The sequence below is a fragment of the Cydia fagiglandana genome, chromosome 14 (genome assembly GCF_963556715.1).
Source record: "Cydia fagiglandana chromosome 14, ilCydFagi1.1, whole genome shotgun sequence".
In the NCBI taxonomy this organism is placed as follows: domain Eukaryota; kingdom Metazoa; phylum Arthropoda; class Insecta; order Lepidoptera; family Tortricidae; genus Cydia; species Cydia fagiglandana.
This window is the reverse complement of record NC_085945.1, coordinates 19,091,771-19,110,563: the sequence shown is the minus strand read 5'-3', so window position 1 is coordinate 19,110,563 and position 18,793 is coordinate 19,091,771. Positions and strand designations below refer to the sequence as shown.

Below are 18,793 nucleotides of genomic sequence, written 5' to 3'. Positions count from 1 at the left end.
TGTTTTTGTTAAATTATCCTGTGTGGAGATTGATATATTCGCATTTAATACATTGTGAGCAGAATAGCGTTGTAAAATCATTATTTTTACGCAAGCCTTGTCATTGCGACGAAGATGCTCAAATTTTAAGCACCTCACTCGCATATTTCATTTCATTTCAGTGTATAGGTATAAGTATTACAGCATTATATCTACATATGATCAAAGCATCTCATTGTTTTTCTTACATATATAATGCATTAGGCTGTTTTCCCGTCCCATATGGAAATTGAAGCGCTGAAATGTGCATAACCCTCAGTAATGTCGCCATGAAAATAAGACCATTTCCATAATGGTGGTAATTTCGTCCTCAATGTTTTATGTCCGCATCCTGTCCTTCTTTATATTTATGAAACAAGAGTAGTATTCAACAGTATGTAAAGAAAAGATACTTTTACTAGTTAGCACGAGGAATATCGTACATTGACCTGCCTATTACTCGCTCTAACCCAGGACCTTCATCAGCTTCATAGGCAGGATCATAGCAACTGGGCTAGGAGGTCATTTAATAGAATATCGCTTGCTCAGCAACTATTGTCTCATCAAATATCCTATAATATTTATTACGAGAAAATAATTAGAACTCGCCTACAAATGTCCTTAATTTAATAAGCAATGCGTATATCCTGTGACATTTCTTTATGTATACCGGGTGTGGCCTGTAACACGAGCAAATAATTAAAACATAGATTGTACTCCTCAAATATAACTTAGCTTATATTCAACAGTAAATCGCTCATTGCCACTGCTTGTAAATTTCACTTACACGTTCGCCTAAACTTTGATATAATATATAATTAGCGAGACGTGTCTCTCTTAGTTTACAGACATGTTGACGGCAAAGTTTAATGACAATGGAGACACAAAGTGTATTAGGTACGTGTGTTGATGTAAGACTTTGAAGTTGTTACTTATTAACTGACGAGTAATGCTTGTAGGTTTGGCTTGTTTTGACATGTGTCTGTTTATTTTAATAGATGTCTAGCTTCTATTCAAGATCAGTGTTCCTTTCCGAGTAGATGATGCGTGTTAAGTCACTGTTTGTGTTGCAGGGAGGCTTGTTTGGTTTTTTATTGTCACAATGTAAAAAGCTAATCAAGTAAAATTATTTTGATACAATTAGAAAATAACACCATATTATAATTACACCAGCAAATTATTGTGACAACATATTGATAAATATCCAGTTAATTAGAAAAGCCATATTAATTAGAACCGGTTACAGATAATGTGAAAGTGATTGATAACTAATAGATTGGAAACATTCCATTATACGAGATCAAAGGGGAGCAGTTCAGTTGTATGTCAAAATAAACAAACTTACAACTGATAATAAAGGGGAGAAATTAAACTTGACATATGTACGTTTATGTTTAGATGCGGATCGGACACGTACCCCGTAGGCCGGACAGCCATCTGGCCAAGCAGGGTCTCCGCTGGCATGCGGCCGGCATGCAGTAGGCGGTCGGGGAGACCTTGTACTACATGGAGGCGATCAGTTGAGAAAGAGGCTGGCTCAACTGGACTCGGCTGGAAAGAGCTGAACGTAGCCGCTCAAGATCGTGACAAATGGAGGATTCTTCTGCGAGCCCTATGTCCCTAATGAGGGATAACAGGAATGCATCATCATCATCGTCATCATCATCATCATGTTTAGAAACGCCCTCAATTTTATATTAACACTATTAGTTGAGTTGTGCATAATATTATGTCCTATCCACCAAGCCATAAGGCGCCGGAGCATCGCTCACTAAGGAGGCTGTGCATAAAATACAAGTAGCACAAAACAAAGCCATATAGAAACAGGGTTACTCCTTCAAATATTGCATTGGCAAACATAACACGCGTTAAACATGAAAAGACACTCGTAATACTTCATCACCGGAGTCTTGACATTGCCATCTGGAAGTTTTAACATCCATCTGAAGAAAACAGTAAAAGTTGGAGACCTCAGAGTTTATGAGATGTAAGTAATGCTTTTAGGCCTTGACGAATATTTTTCCTTGTACGAATAACTAAAAGGTGAAGAGGTAACAGACATACCTACAGAAAGAAATGGGCAAAATTAATTTGAGAGTTCGGTGTGATTTTCTTCATTCAAATATATGACTTATATTTAACTTATGGTGGAATGTAGGAGAACCTTGCCTTACTCGTAACATCAGCCACCTCCTTATACCAGCCATTAATTATAAAAATATTTATGTGCCCAGTTCCAGAGAGATTAGTTACTAGAATCTGACTACGTAAAATTTTCATGCCCAATTCTACGTCAAGCACCATGGCGCCTACGGCTACCATCAGTTTAGCATTGACATAAACGCTATCGTGAACGTAATTTTCTTTCTTTCTTTCTTTCTTTCTATCTTTCTATCTTTTTCGCACTAATATGTCAGTACGAGCGAGATGTATAGAAAGTAAATTCAGAGATGTGACTTATTTGAAATACCTATTTTGTATTTTGTATTTAAATACCTTTTGAAGAAAACTATTTTGTATTTTATTTGAAATAGTTTTTGGGACCTATTTTCTATTTTCAAAATACAAAATACTTTACAGTAGGTAGGTAATGTAGGTAGGAGTTACAATCTCTTCTGATGTTACAATCCTGGCAACTCTCTCATTCTTTTAACATGGAACTGTTGAATCTGTTTAGTAACGTCGCACATGACCACAAGGGTAGCGAGTGGTTAAAAAAGTGGAATCTTGAGTGTTGGGAGGGTTTCAAGGCACGAGAGGAGAACAAACTTTTCTGCCCTGGTGAAACACAAACGAAACGTTTTCATCACACTAACGAGAGGCATTATACTAGCTGTGAAACATTACAAAGTAATGCTTTTAAAAGTTGGCCGATAAAAACCATCATTCCTACCTACATCCTACCGGTTAATATGAGCAAACAACTAGAAATTTGCACTTTAGATAGAGGATTGATTTCAAAGAATAAAGAGAGTCTTTTCAACTCGGAAATTCCGAGTAGTAATTTTTAATTCAGACTAGGTATTCACTACTCAGGGTACCTTTTATTGAAAAGTATTTGTATTTTAAAAAAGTATTTTGAAAATACCTATTTCGTATTTTGTATTTAAATACAAATTCAAAAACTATTTTGTATTTTGCATTTGAAATAGTATTATCAAGGAAGTATTTGTATTTTGTATTTAAATACTTTTTATAAAGTATTTTTCGCATCTCTGAGTAAATTACGTTCACAATAGCGTTTATATCAATGCCAAACATCATGGTAGCCGTACAGGGCAGTCAGGGAAAACTTAGAGTACTCGAAGTCTACCGTGGTTATCCTTAAAGTTTCTGACAAATTAAAGAGAACCCGAAATAAAGCAATGTACATTTTCAAGCATTATTCTGAGAGAAAAGAACCGCCCACGCTCACAACGCCGACAAAGATCTATCTTTAATCTGGTGTAATATTAAACAATGCCACTCCAGTGTCTGGGATCATGTTTAATAAAGCATGATCTTGCAAGGACAACACGTTTAATCTCGGGAATATCTCTCTGGAATACCTCATAATCCGACTGGTGGGTAATTGGATAGATTTCTTGAGATAGCTTTAATAATATACCTATACTTATGTATTTCTTGATTATTACAACAGATGGCGTTTATGGAGTCAATATTATCTTCTAAACACACGTATATAACCCCATTACGGAGATATTGAGTATAAAAATAGTCTAACATCGTTTTTTATGGTCCCATTCAGCAAATGATGCTTCGCAAAATACTCTAGCTACTATAGACAATACCCAATAGGTATGCCTGTGCCCATAATATTAGAAGAGTCCCCTCAAAATCTCCAGAACTCCATCATTAGAGCCTGACGTGATGACATTGGGACTAACTGTAAATTTTCCAAAACGGTTCAGCCGTTTATGTCAAAAATCAAAATAAAAAGAATCAAATAAATTCAGAAACTTCTCCTTATTGAAATCTGTTAAAATATGCCTTCGTTTTTACTATTCCTCCTTTTCGATATCTAAGTACTCTCCCTTTTGTGTGAGCATTAAGCGTCTTTCAGTCACATGACTTTCACAAATAATCTACGCTACGAGTCAAACGGCATTAGATAACTACACTTTTTTTAATGTACATAGACCTTATATCCTTGCAATAAGGTTGGAGAATGATCAAAAATGCGATATATAACAGCACACTTTACTGAACTGAAGTGCGCCTTGTGTCGTCGGAATAAGGTCGAAGATTGATCAATGCGAGTCAAACGGCCTAGGGCACGATAACGCCAGTAACGCGGGTAAGGGCTGCGTCTGACGTGTACAAATGTTTCAGTCGAGCAGAGAAATACTGAGGTTTAATATAAAGAATATGGTCTTGGAGATACTTTGAACCTTTGGTATTGGTAGCCTAGCGGCAAGACTGCCAAACCGGAGGTTGCAGGTACGAAATATCAACAAGCGAAAAAACCGGGCAAGTGCGAGTCGGACTCGCGCACGAAGGGTTCCGTACCATAAAGCAAAAAAAATGCAAAAAGGAAACGGTCACCCATCCAAGTACTGACCACGCCCGACGTTGCTTAACTTCGGTCAAAAATCACGTTTGCTGTAAATAGGGTCCCGTTTTACCCTTTGGGTACGGAACCCTATTACTAAGACTTCGCTGTCCGTCCGTCCGTCTGTCTGTCACCAGGCTCCCGGGTCCCGTTTTACCATTTGGGTACGGAACCCTAAAAAACAATAATAGTTTCTCCACGAAAGTCGAATAGATGCCATAGCACAAAAAGTAGTGCTTAAGCCAATTCATCGTATTATGTACCCAAATGGCAGCACTGCCTTTAGGGCTCGACCATATAGAATACCTAACTACCTAATTGTTTTGGATAGGAAGTGCAAGCACCTACTGGTACCTAACCCTTAAAATGGTCAAAGGCGCCTAGCCTTTCAAAGATTGCATATACTGAAGAAATTGGAACGGGTGCCGCCGTAGCTAAACATCACTTCGGTTCGAATCGGTAACAGAAAGGCTTGGTCATTTTGAAAATTATGAAAAAGGATCTTGAAGAACATAATGGTAGATCAAACCTTTTGTCAAGACTCGCTCTCGCCGCCGTCCGTGTTTGTACCACACGGGACAAGGTCACGTCCCAAAGGCAAACGCGATAAGCGATAACTCGGATTTCTATTTCCTAACCAAACCAAGCCATTCATTTTAATGACTATTATTAGTCGAATACATGAGCGATAGCGTTTCTTTGGTCGGTTTAAGCACTAACTTTGCCTTGTGGCTAACAAGTCTTAATTTCTACATTTGGCTAGACTGGTATCTAAATCTCATATTTTTGGTTACAAGACTTAGTTTTTTACGCGGTAAGTTAATTTCTCATGGGATTAATATATTTCGTCGTCTAACTAGTACCCATGTCATAAAAGTTACAACCCAAACTTCTCTTAATAAGTACCCAGAAAACTACATTAAAAAATCAAAAATTGCCCGTACCGTAATAGCGTACGAAGCTAGACACGCTGTCACATAATCTTAAATCTTTGTCGTATCTCACCTTCATCAGGCGATAAACGTCCGCATTTCTAATAATTATATCGATTTGACCTGCTCCCTTTCTTGAGCACGCCCGTGGAAATATCTAAAGAAACCACATAGGAGTATTCCATTGTAAGTTACATCCTCAAATGAGGTTTTCTATTCTACTCGTACAGTTTAGCCGTGCGAGGCAGGAAGTCTCCGGATAAATGCACAGTTGAGGACTGCCAACCATCTAAGTCGAAGTGGTGAAGACGGAAATGTTGTTATGTACAACGCGCGCGTTTATCTTCAACTTCATGCTAAACGAATTAAGTATTTACGAGTATAGCCTAGGACCAGATATCTATAGTAATTGTAATAAAGCGCGCCTTCGCAAAAACTAGAGCCTTGCCCATTCCTAGCATTACGCGTTGCCAAAGCAGTCCCCGTAATGTATCCAAGAATTTTCATTTCTATGATTCAAAAGAATTGGACCGTGATTGTTTTTGCAAAAAAAAAAATTCTAACAATTTCCAATCAATTCCTTCTTGTGGCTTGTGGACAACAATAGACCATAGGGGTACACTACATAATTCCGAAATATTTTATACCGAATTTTAGAATATCGAATTTTATTATTCCGTTTTTTAAATGCTCGACCCATCAAAATTCCGACTGTCGTAATTACGAACGATGAAAATCACGAAAGTGTATATTTCCGAATATTAGCAAAAAAGACGAATTTTTGAAATTCCGAACCACATAAGAATTCCGATAGTGATAAACACCGAATTTAACATTTACGATTTTTGAAATCACGAATTCCGAAATGCCATTATTCCGAAAATTTTAATTCCGATTCCACGAGACTCTTATTTTATATCCCCATTTTTTAAATTCCGAATTTATCGATTCAACAGTTTGTTTTCGTGGGGTCGCAGTTCTAACCTAACCTAACCCACTTTTCTGGCAACAGTTCGTTTTCTTGGGGGACGCAGTTTTAACCTAACCTAACCTACTTTTCTGGCAACAGTTTGTTTTCATGAGGTCGTAGTTCTAACCTAACCTAACCCACTTTTCTGGCAACAGTTTGTTTTCGTGCATGGGGTTGCAGTTCTAACCTAACCTAACCCACTTTTCTGGCAACAGTTTTTTTGTTGGGCTCCGCATCTGCTCCGGCGCTTCCCCTCTGCGCCTCCGGATTTTTACATACACTCTAGGGGTAGGACAGACAAGACCACATGGGTTAGTGGGGTGCTCCCATTCGGATTTTGGTTAGTTAGACTTAAAAAAGTGCGTTTAAGTTTTATTTTGAAAATCACGAATTTCATTATTCCGAGTTCACAAAAGATAGAATTTCTGAATACCGAATTACTTTATTTCCGATCGGTCAATGATTTTTCGGAATAGACAAATTCGGAAAAAATATTTTCGGATTTTTTCTAAATCGGAACTTTAAGCTTTCGTCCATATGAAAATCAGATTTTAAGTATTCGGAAATAACACAGTCGTGATTTTCTTCTTTCGTGGTTTCCAAAGTGGTAATTTCGATATTTCGGACATATAAAAAATTGGGATTATGAAAATCGAGGTTATGAAAGTCGGAAAAACATATTTCGGAATATTTGGGTGTTCCCAGACCATAGATATAAATCAATTGTTACCGTAACTTTTAATTAGCCTATAAATTAGTAGACTTAATGGGATTTGTTCAGACACTTGGGCAAACTCGAGAAGTTTTAATACCTTTACCTACTCAATCATTAACTCTGGTAATTATTTAGCAAGATCTAATACGTACTATATAAAGGGGGACTAGAATATGATCTGGATTATATTAATTAATTAATCAAATACTAAGCTAAATATTGCCGGTGAGCGACTAAAACCAGCAAAAGCCTATCAATAGCCTAGTCAAAAATAACGTCCTTGTCAGACAGGAGTGGAAACAGCAACTGATTTAAAAACAATAACTAATCTTATCGGTCCGGAGCGGTATCCCGCCAGCTTTCGCCGACGCCGAGCTCACGGAGATCTGCCTCCACTCTATCTGCCCAACGGTATTTAGGACGACCAGCAGGACGGTGCCCAGTTGGTCGACCCAAGTAGAGATTCGAGATGGCCAAGCCAGCGGAGACGATGCGCTTTGGTCTCACCTATTATGTTCGGCTCGGCTATCAGGTGTTCTATTTCGGCATTCTTTTGGATCCTCCAACTGCCATCGTCTCTTTTGACGGGTCCCAGAATCTTCCTTAACATCTTACGTTCTGTGACTAAAAGGCTGTTCTCCTCCTTGAGTATTAGTGTCCGAGCCTCACACCCATACATCAGAATGGGGCGGATCACGGTCTTGTAGATCGGTAGTGGCGTGCTCTTGTGTTGGAGGCCAAGACTCATTTTGGGTCACCGCGCCAACCAAGTAAGTAAGTAAGTAATCTTATCACTCTTGTCGGCACTTTTTCTTGAAGAGACCATTAAGCCCGTCTGACATTTTGAAGTTAATCTTCCACAAGAAAATGTTTCTATTAAAAATCCAACTAAATAAATTGCAGTTCAAAATAAATAATGAGCTGTTTTTCCGCTATAGCAAAAGCGCAACCGGAGATGCTTTTAGTGTTTAAAAACAAGAAGGTATCATTCATTATTCCCTACTCTAACCCTTCTCACAATATACCTCCAACTCCATTATGTTCTAAGAGTTCACTAGTCGGTCATATATGCTTCATGAAACAAAATTCCTTCTATTATTCTAGAAAACTGAACCCTAACTCAACGGACTGCAGTCCATTTTCTAATCAAACTATTACAACAAAGAAATGCGACTCGGGGTAAGAAAATTGGTCCTTCGGCGAATTACTTTAAGTTTTTGCTCATTTTCTTGCGTCTATCAACTAAAGCACATCTTTCAACATGGCATATTTATCTGTGCTCTATTGAAAATGTGCCTTATGTCTGAATCGTTAGGATTGAAATTAAAAGCGTAAACATGGAAATATAAGCCGTTTTAAAACGGAGTATTTTCGGATAGGCAATTTGGTGTCAGAAATCATGGAGGTTTTTAATCGGCCTATCCTTCGATATTCCGGGGTTGGTCAAGATTATTGCAATTTGTGTCTATAACTTTTGAAGACAGGACTAGTAGGTACGAGTAGTACATGATTTTTACGCGATCCTAAAAAATATGAGTAATGTATTCTAGGTTCATGTATCCTTTATAGCGTCATAATTACTAACCCAGTGTGATGTATCGTTAGAATCATCTCGAGTGGAATAAGGGCTTTGTAAAAAATTATCATCATCGTCATCATATATTTAAGAGTTAGCCTTTGATAGCCTGATACAACACGACGTTGAGTTTGTCCTTTACTTGATCTATGAACGTTCTCCTTGGTCCCCCCTCCGTCTCTTTGCCTCCTCTCCCTCCCTCTATTTGATAAATAAAAAGTCACGCGGAGTCAAAAGTACGTGGATTCGTCTTAGGAATCTTTCATCAGTTAAAAAAAGACATACACTTATAATCGTGGAAAATGATGGCGAGTATGATACATTTCTGCATTACCGAATTAACATTTAATCACCAACGCAGCGTTCCCCGATTCAAGCCACGCGCCGTTCCTGTCCCCTGTATAATTTAAGGCGACCGTTGAGATGTCTTAATTAAAGTACGAGACGAGTCCGTTTAGAAAAGCGAGGGAGTGCGGAACTGGGACATCTCAAGCCTGCGACTTAAAATTGTTAGTGTGTATGCAACCATTCGAGTTAAGTAATGCGAGTTAAGTTACTGCTTCGAAATTCCAAAAAAATAGCATCCGCTCACCACTCAGCACAATCGGCTGCATCGCTCAAGGGGGGTTAAAGAACCTGTGGTTATATATGACTGCTGCTTAATTTGATAATGTTTCTATTTGTACAGTTGCTCCGTATTTCTACACTATCTCTCATTTTAAGTGTAATTTCCCCAATCCTAGAACTAGGAAACAAATATTTTTTTTGTTGTATTGATGTACACACACAAATTAAATAACTGAAATAGATGTCATAGACGAAATAAAAAGTGACCAAGCTCTCCGGTAGCCAAGGCGGGAGCTGAACCGGCGTCTTCCAATATAAAAACTACAATTTTGCGTCTGCCCTGTCTTAAGTGCGCTTTTTAGCGATAAGACCGCCTGTTGTTTAACCTCTTCTTCCTGTATTATTTGTATTGTTTTCTGTAATGAGGTGTGCAATAAAGAGTATTTGTATTGTATTGTAAGTTCGCTATCGTGGAGTCTGCTGACGCTCATGCAAGACCCTTAGAATAAAAGAGACTAAGTCCTTTAGACTAAGCTCTTAAGCCGTCTACGGACAGTTGTAACTGACATTCTATTACGCGCCTCTCCGAACACCAGTAGGTGACCCGGTTATTAGGTATCTAGTTACTCTGGGTGGTATTCAACCTGTCCAATTTCTTTGTCCAATGTGGATTGCGTCTCACTCTCTCATTAAGCAAAATGTGAGACGCAAATACATAATGGACCAAGATATTGGACAGATGGAATACCATCCTTAGACACGTTCTTAAAAGGTCAGACGTTCAAGAACTAACTAACTAACTAACTAACTAACTAACTATTTTGGCTCAGCGATCCAAAGAGAATCTTGGCCTCCGAAACGAGAGCGTGCCACCTGTCCCGATCCTGCGCAACTTCCTGCCAGTTACTGACGCGAAGCTGAAGCAGATCCGCCGCCACACTGTCTTCCCAGCGATACCTGGGCCGACCCACTGGACGACCCACTAGACGTTCAAGAATGTTTGTGGAATTACAAGAGTTTATAGAAGCTTTCACAGTAATTTTATTTTAGAACTATTCTACCTAAACTATTATAAAATAGGTAATCGGCTTAAAATTTACTAGTTAGTAAGATAAAATAAAGAGTGAGCCACACTTGTCTAAACCGAGCATTTTATTTCAACCACTAACTCCTCATGAAAAATATCACTTGTTTCTTCAAACAAAAACGTCAATTTTGACACTGATATTATTATATCCGATCCATATCCATTTTTAGAAAATCAAAAATTTGCTCGAAAGAAGTTCGAATCAGGCCGATAGAATTTATTTATTTTCCTGTACCTACTCGTACATGTATGATCCACTTATATTCGCGATTGCTCATGTTTTGTGCGACACTTCAAACATTTATTTATCAAAATAAGAACCAAAGTTTCATCTTACAATTCGCGCCAACTGTTACTTCCATAAATAAAGAATCAGGCCCATTATTTAAAGCAAAGAAATACGACGAACAAAGATAAATGTAGGCAATTAAGTTACGGGAAAAACACCCATAACTATAGGTAAATAATATAAAATACGGCGTGGATTCCTTTGTTTATATTTTTGATCCTTCAGAAATTATCGACAGACAAAGTAGCTGGAAACTCGTAAAAGGTTTATGACTTTGTTTTGAAAAAGGAACAGGAAATAACAATCGGTCAACATGTACAGTCTGTAACTAGACGCACTAGCTGATCTAGTTAACATAAATAATGATTGACACAGCTGATCAATCGATCTATATTATTTTCATAAACTTTAAAACCTCAATTATTATATACAAATGTTAATTAAAATAAATACATGTAAGTAACTATAATATATGCATTCAGTAAATTAATTTTAAATAACAGCAAAACATTCTCACGAGAAATTCTAAACAACAAACAAAAACTTAACTGAGTCAAGTTTGTAGTGGGCCATTAATCAGAAAAACTGATTCGCTGAATCCAAAGAGAATGGAATGTGTATAGAGAATTACTGTCGGTGAATTTTGTAGTCACGAAGATTATGCTGCCATCTGTTGACGCAGTATTGAAACTAAAGATGAAAATGTATAAAAATATCAATAAAACATATATATTTACATATAGACATAAATGATTTTTATTAATTTTGGAACGCCATGTGTTTTGATCCATGTTTTTTACATTGATGTGCATTAGAATTGTTGAATATCAAGAGAGTGGCGCCATCTGTTAGAGAGTGGCTTTGTCTTGATTTCCGAGGCAAGGGGTTTCTTTTGACTTTGCTTGTCTTATGGGATTCACATCTCTTTGCTAAAACTACTCAAGATTGGAACTCGAGTTTAAAGGAAATAAATAACAAAGTTTTTATTTTGAAGTGCGCCTAACGCGTCAAATGCGTCAAACGCGTTTCGTTAATGTCTTTTATGGTTATAAATACCCCCACGCCAAGCTGGGAACGGATTATTCTATTTTTGTCCGTCGGATTGTCACGATCTCTGGCTCGCCCGTAGACGTTAAAACAAAGGTGTTATTTTTACGGTTGAATGTTTGACATTACGTAGCTACTATGCTGCTTTTTGTCAGACTGTTCAATTGCTAGTTCAGTGTAAATACTTACGTGTGTTTTGGTGTTTTTGTGTTTTAGAGCCAGATTAGTGTCTGATTGCACGGTCAATCAACCGAAAACGCCTAACCTAGCGGTGATAAGCAGGCTTTTCCGGGAATCCAGTAGAGTGTTAGGTCCAGGTCGCGAGAGGGGCCTGGCGTCAACCTTTTTACCTACACAGGTGACGATTATACCTCTTACGTTATCTTCAAGGTCTGACAGAGGGATGTGAGGATCTCACGTGTGGATCATTAAGAGTAATCTTTACTCACTGAAATCTGTTGGTAATTGAAGAAGCGTGGTCTTGTTATATATATTTATATAATCACATTTTATATTTGGAATAGGGCGCCTTATTCGTCAGTACCCTTGGCTACGGCCTATACTGCGGAGGGAGGCAAATTACACAGACACTAGGGTTTGCAATACCTCGGTTTTGTCGGCCGAACGTTTACAGCTTAAATTAGGGTCCCTCTCACACACTTCCCCCCCCCCTGTAATACTAGAGGTTCGCTTCTAGTCTTACACATTAGAATAGGTGAAATTGGGGTAGAGTTAGGGTAGAGTCATTATTTGGGTGTTAGGGTTAATTATTATTTCTTTCTTTATTATTATTTATTCTTTCACATGTATTTTAGTTACATACAGTGTTAAAATCATTAGAGAGTTAATTGTTTTAAAATACAGAATAAATTAAAGTCTAGTTTTAGTAGCATATGGATGGGTTACTGAGGCTCGTATATTAAATATGATTTAAAGGTAATACATTTTTATATCTGGTGAGATAGGGGAACAAAGTTATTTGAGGACATACTAAATAATTTTGTTATAGGGAGCTAGTGACAGGCGAAGCAGTTCACTAGTGACAATTTGAGCTTTTCTATATTGGGTATCTAAGGGTTAAAAAGTCATGTTTATTAGACGATCGCTTCAGTATTCCATACATTTATAGTATATTCAGATAAGTTTCTTGGCGTTTCTTCTTGTCTGAAAATAGGTTCCGAAACGCAGATAAAAGTAAATATTACATAGTGTTTAGGAATACCTATTAAAAACAAAACAAAATAAAATAGGTATTATTTAGTTTAGAGACCCGACTTCATCCGAGGCGTGACAGTAGATAAAGTATGTTTGTACGTATTAATTTTTGCAACATTTACATATATATATTTTCCTTTAGCTAGCTAGATTAGCGAATGGATATAAAAGGAAAATATAATTACAAACAACAAGGGCTTACACTACTGTTCATGGTAACTGGTCACGGTAGGGCTCGGTAGAAGATAAATTCTAAAAAATATAATTTATTATTTAATTTTTTTCATATGATAGTGTTATAATATAGAAATACAGTAGAAATATTTACAATTACATAGGGTATTTTAGGGGTAGTATTTTAAATCCAAATCTAATCAGTCTGCACATAAAAGACGAAGGGTACTAAGGTTCACAACGTATTAATTTCACTAGACGATCACATGGCCAAATTTATTTATTTTTATTTATTTATAATTAATTCTGGATGAGTTTTATTAAAGTAGATTAGCTAATATTGGGTTAAGGTACATTTTTGGCACCGGAATGACCAGGATTAAATATATGAATAGTTTGTTACATAAAGTAGCCTCTTTGGCTACATTTTTGCTGCCGTAAGAAAACTGGAATGTGAACTGATTTGATTTGGAGTTAATTAAATATAAAATAAAATATTTCTATATACTAGTATCTAAATAAATCAAATTCTCTTCCTCTGCTTCATTGTACTGACGTAGCTTGCGTGTTAGGGACTTACATCACCTGAATCAAACATAAAAATACATTAGTGTAAATAGACAAATAAAATTACCTAAAAATACGATGCGTTATACAAGTCCAAAAGAAAATAGGGGGCGATAGTTAAATGTTATCAATCAAATATATGCATATTTGTATATGTACGGACATATACATATATGTATTAAAATTAAACTATTAATACAGTGTAGAAAACCAGTGAAAGTTAATTGTTTTAAATAAGTGTTAAATTAGTGTTATTTTATAAAATTAAAAATAAGTGTTAAATAAGTGTGTTACTTAAGTGTTTTAAATAAGTGAAAAATAGTGTTAAAACAGTGTCGTAAAGTGAATTAATTAACTAAAAATATATTAAAATGGAGAGATCTACAAGACAGCGAAAGGCCGCAACCAAGTCTAAATCTACACGTCAAAATATACAACAAACTACGCCATCTATCAAGAGAAGCACTGTTGATCGAGTTAATCAAAAAGCACGAGTAGCTCGTAGAAACATAAAGAAGAAACCAGATGTTAGACGTGGATTGTTCTATCATTTGCTAAAACAGACCGAACAGAAAATGACAGCGGGGCTTAGTCAACTACGTAACGAGCTTGCAACGGCAATTAGTCCTGTACAAGTGGAAACTATAGAGACTGCGGTTACAACATCGGAGCAACCAATGGAAGATACAGAGCATGTTGAAACAGTTTCAGGCAGTGAAAAGGAGCTTTCTACTGAAGAGAAGAAGACAATCATATACAATATTAAAAACACTAATATTGAACGTCCCAAGTTTGGCAAAACTAAATCTCATCCAGTGACATGTAAGGTCGGAATAACATTAGTAGAAAGTGAGAAAAAAGCTTTACATTCGGTATTGACAAAACATAAAACATTATTTGACTCAAAATTAGGCAGGGCTAATTGTTATCAACATGTGATAAAAATGGAATCACATGCACCTGTAGTAAAGAGAACGTACCCCGTGCCATATGCGTATCGCGAGAAAATAGAATTAAAATTACGCGAATTAGAAGAGCAGGGAATTATTAGTCGTTCACAAACTGAATATTGTAGTCCGTTAACATTTACATTAAAGAAAGACGGAACAATAAGAGTCTTATTAGATGCGCGTGAAATCAATAAGAATATGATTTCTGAAACCGAAAAACCAACTTTACAATTGGACGTATTAAACTCATTTCACGGAGCGAAATTTATAAGCGTAATTGATTTGAATAATGCGTACTTTCAAATACCACTATCGGAAGAAAGTAAAAAATATACAGGTTTCAGTTTCAATGGGAAATCTTACGTGTATAACGTGTTGCCGCAAGGACTCAAAACATCTGTGGGAAGTTTTAGTCGTGCTATGGATTGCATACTTGGTCATGACGTTCGCGAATTTTGTGTCAATTACTTGGACGATTTAGCCATAATTACTACCGGTACCTTGCAACAACATTTAGAACACTTAGACATAGTGTTGGGAAAGTTAGAAAAAGCGGGCCTAACTTGCAATTTAGAAAAATGCAAATTTCTATGTAAAGAGGTGCACATGCTAGGATATATAGTATCAGTAGATGGAATAAAGACCGATCCGGATAAAATTAAGGCGATTCAGGAATTTCCAGCTCCAAGAAAAATTAAACAATTAAGAGCTTTCTTGGGATTGTGTAACTTTTATAGAAGATTTATCCCTAATTATAGCGAAAATGTACAATCATTGTGTCATTTATTGAAAAAAGGAGTGACGTGGCAGTGGGGCGTCGATGAACAAAAAGCTTTTGAGACAATAAAAAGGACTTTCGTAGATGTTATTCAATTGCAACATCCTGATTTTAGCAAACCTTATTATTTGCAAACAGATTCCTCAGGTATCGGCTTATCAGGCGTACTTTATCAACTTGATGATAATGGGCAAATGAGAGTTCTCGGGTTTCATAGTAAATCTCTAAGAGGGGCTCAGTTAAATTATTCGACGACTGAAAAAGAATTTTATGCCGTTATTAATTGTTTAGAAAAGTTCGAAACTTATTTGAGAGGTACAAAGGTTATTATTCAAACGGATCATAAGGCTTTATTGTTTGTCAAAAACTGGAAATTATATAATGCGCGAGTAATACGTTGGATCAATTACTTAGAGCAGTTTCAATATGAAATTGAACATATAAAAGGTAAAGATAATATAGGTGCGGATGTGCTATCTAGGTACCCACCTCAAACTGATCTTTTGCAGGAAGATAAAGTACGGCTGCCTGAGATTCTTTATACTGAAACAGAAATAAATAAAGAATTGATAAGTAAATTAAAAAAGGTTAAAGAATTACAAAAACAAGATCCCGAAATTGACGAAATAATTCAAGGCCTAGAAAATGGTGATAGTAGTGATAAAATCGGTCGAATAATTCAAAGATGCTCGTTACAGGATGGTGTATTGTACTTCACTCCCGATAATAGTTCGAATAAAGTTCTATTTTTGCCAAGAATGTTAGTATCGGATATTATAAAACAAATACACTTAGAAATGGGTCATCAAGGGGCTTACAAGGTCATAAAATACATAAAAGACAGATTTTATTGGAGGGGTATTACGCAAGATGTTAAAAAACTAATAAGAACTTGTCATACTTGTCAAATGGTGAAAAATGATAATATCAAACACGTAGGACCGTGCAAGTCAATAGTGAGCAATGATATCGGAGATTTAGTCATGGCAGATCTTTATGGGCCTTTACCATCAGGACAGTTCGGAATGAGTTACATTTTGGTAGTTCAAGATTCATTTAGTAAATTCATCAAACTATTTGCGTTACGGAAGGCTACAGCGTTATCTGTGGTAGTTAGTATGAAAAAATTCTTTAAAATCATTCAACCAAAGGCAATTTTAACAGATAATGGCTCGCAGTTTATTAGTGATCAATGGAGGCGTTTTATGAAAGAAAGGGGGGTCAAAACTATATATACAACAGTTAGAAATCTTCGTCCAAATACGACAGAACGCGTGAATAGGCAACTTGGAGTATTATTCAGGACTTACTGTGAAAAACGACATCAAAGTTGGGTGAAAATATTACCAAAGATAGAAACTCTATATAATAATACGTTTCATGATAGTACAGAGTTCACTCCATGTGAAATAATGTATGGTCAGCCTACGCAATTAACATTTGACAAGGAAATTATTAGTCATATGAAGAAAAACATAGCGGACATTAGGCAAAAGGTTAGAGAAAATTTAAAGAAAGCAGCTGAGATAAGGCAGGCAAAGTTTAATCAAAATTATAGACTGATTCAGTTTCAAATAGGGGATTGGGTTAAAATAAAAAAAATTAAATAAATCAAATGCTCAGCAAAAGATAACAAAAAAGTTCGAAGCAATTTATGAGGGACCTTATGTAATTGCAGCAATTCCCTATCCAAACGTATATATTTTAGTAGATCCATATACAAATATATACCGAGGTAAATACAAGACAATACATTTGTCAAGATATTATAAAGGCGAATTTAGTAAAAATAGCTGATCCGGCAAACGTTGATTTAAATGTAATGTTTGACTGATATTTGTTAAAGACTGTATTTTTATTATTATGTATTAGATAAATGAATTGTTATGTTTCATGTTGATAAAAAGGTTTGTCTAGAAAATAACTGTTAAAAAAAATAGGTTAGATATTATAAGGATAGGTGTATTAGACATTGAATAATATTTTTAAATTTTTATAACATTGAGATTAATGACGTGTTTAGATGTACTTACCAAGTTTAGAGTAGTAGCATAGAGGTTTTATTATGATGAGTCGAGTGCGAAGGTGTTGAATGTTGTATTGTAGCTGAAATCATTAAGAATTTTATTTTATTAAATGTAAAAAAAAATATACATAATTATCATTGTTATAAAGGTTATAATAGAAAAAAAAAATGTCAAATTAGAATAAGTAATTTTTTGGACTAAGTAATATTGTTATAGAGATTTTTAGTAGATGTTATAAAAAAAAGTGTCGAATTAGAATAAAGATTTTTTTGAATTAAAGAAAAAAAAAATGTAAAAAAAAAAAGTAGGTAGGTTAGAATAGGGTCTTCAGTCCACATCCGGCATAACAGTAGTCCGTATGTGTGAAAGTAACACTATTCACATATACAAGTCGTTTCATGCATATACAATTAGACTAGGTAACTAACTTTGGTTTTGATTTTGTAATAACTTTGATTTTGTGTAATGGTAATTATCATTTATAAAAAAAAATATATTAAATTACAGTAACCTTTTAAGCATGTATTCTAAAGGGTTGGACTACCTTATGTTACCCGAAGGCACAAATAGCGGTAGTGGATTTTCTTTACAAAAAAAAATATTATTATAAAAATTAAATATATAAGCAAAATATTTTTAAAATAAAAGTGAGATAAACAGTAAATATTTTGAATTAATTAGTTATTCTGAAAAAAAAAGTATTAATTAAAAATAGTATCATTATTGGTATGTTAATAACAAGTAAGCATTTTTATTACCTTAAAATAAAAAGAAGGGACAGCATTCAGCGACACTCGGTCTCTTATCATGTGGAACATCTGAAAAATGGGAAGTATTCAGTTTAGACAGAGAACATAGATGTTTTGTAATTATTTTGGCAGACATAAATTTCAGTGGATGAAAATTATCAATAATTATTAATTAGACATACATATGTAATACTTAAAAAAAAAAAGTAGTTGGAAAAAAAATCATTTGAAAAATAATTGGAGTAAATGTTTCATTATTGTGATATACATAGTTCATTAAAATTGTTTTATTTAAATAAAAAAAAATTAGGTTATGAAAAACATACTTAGAAAATGATGTCTCATAATTAGGAAGACTAATTACATATAATCATCTTACACGAACACCTAATGTATCCTGAAATCATATTAAGTAAAAATTTAAAAATCTGTAATTCAAAACAAAAGTTCTAAAAATAGCTGAAATACATCGTGAGACGCATTCAGCCACTTATAAAAGATCGGGAAAAAAAAAAGGTTAGCAGGTACTCCTTTAGTGTGTGTGACGACGCTTTCATGTCGTGTTAGTGTAAACAAAGAT

At 35.4% G+C, this 18,793-nt stretch overlaps 1 protein-coding gene and 2 long non-coding RNA genes across 4 annotated transcripts in view; 1 reads left to right on the top strand and 2 right to left on the bottom strand.

The window, feature by feature from the left end:
- The window catches only part of LOC134670956 (uncharacterized), a 169,260-nt gene that overhangs the window by 84,025 nt on the left and 66,442 nt on the right, over nucleotides 1-18,793 (top strand). The gene's annotated exons all lie outside the window — the stretch shown is intronic.
- LOC134670941 (myotubularin-related protein 6) overlaps nucleotides 1-18,793 on the bottom strand; it is a 100,522-nt gene that overhangs the window by 32,378 nt on the left and 49,351 nt on the right. The gene's annotated exons all lie outside the window — the stretch shown is intronic.
- On the bottom strand, nucleotides 12,160-18,338 carry LOC134670878 (uncharacterized). 2 transcript variants are annotated; one of them, XR_010099139.1, is made up of 5 exons: nucleotides 18,223-18,338; nucleotides 17,471-17,543; nucleotides 15,927-15,980; nucleotides 15,558-15,692; nucleotides 12,160-13,727 (listed from the first exon to the last, which is right to left on the bottom strand). It is a non-coding gene; the product is annotated as an uncharacterized LOC134670878 (long non-coding RNA). The 2 variants fall into 2 exon arrangements; XR_010099138.1 differs by lacking the exon at nucleotides 15,558-15,692.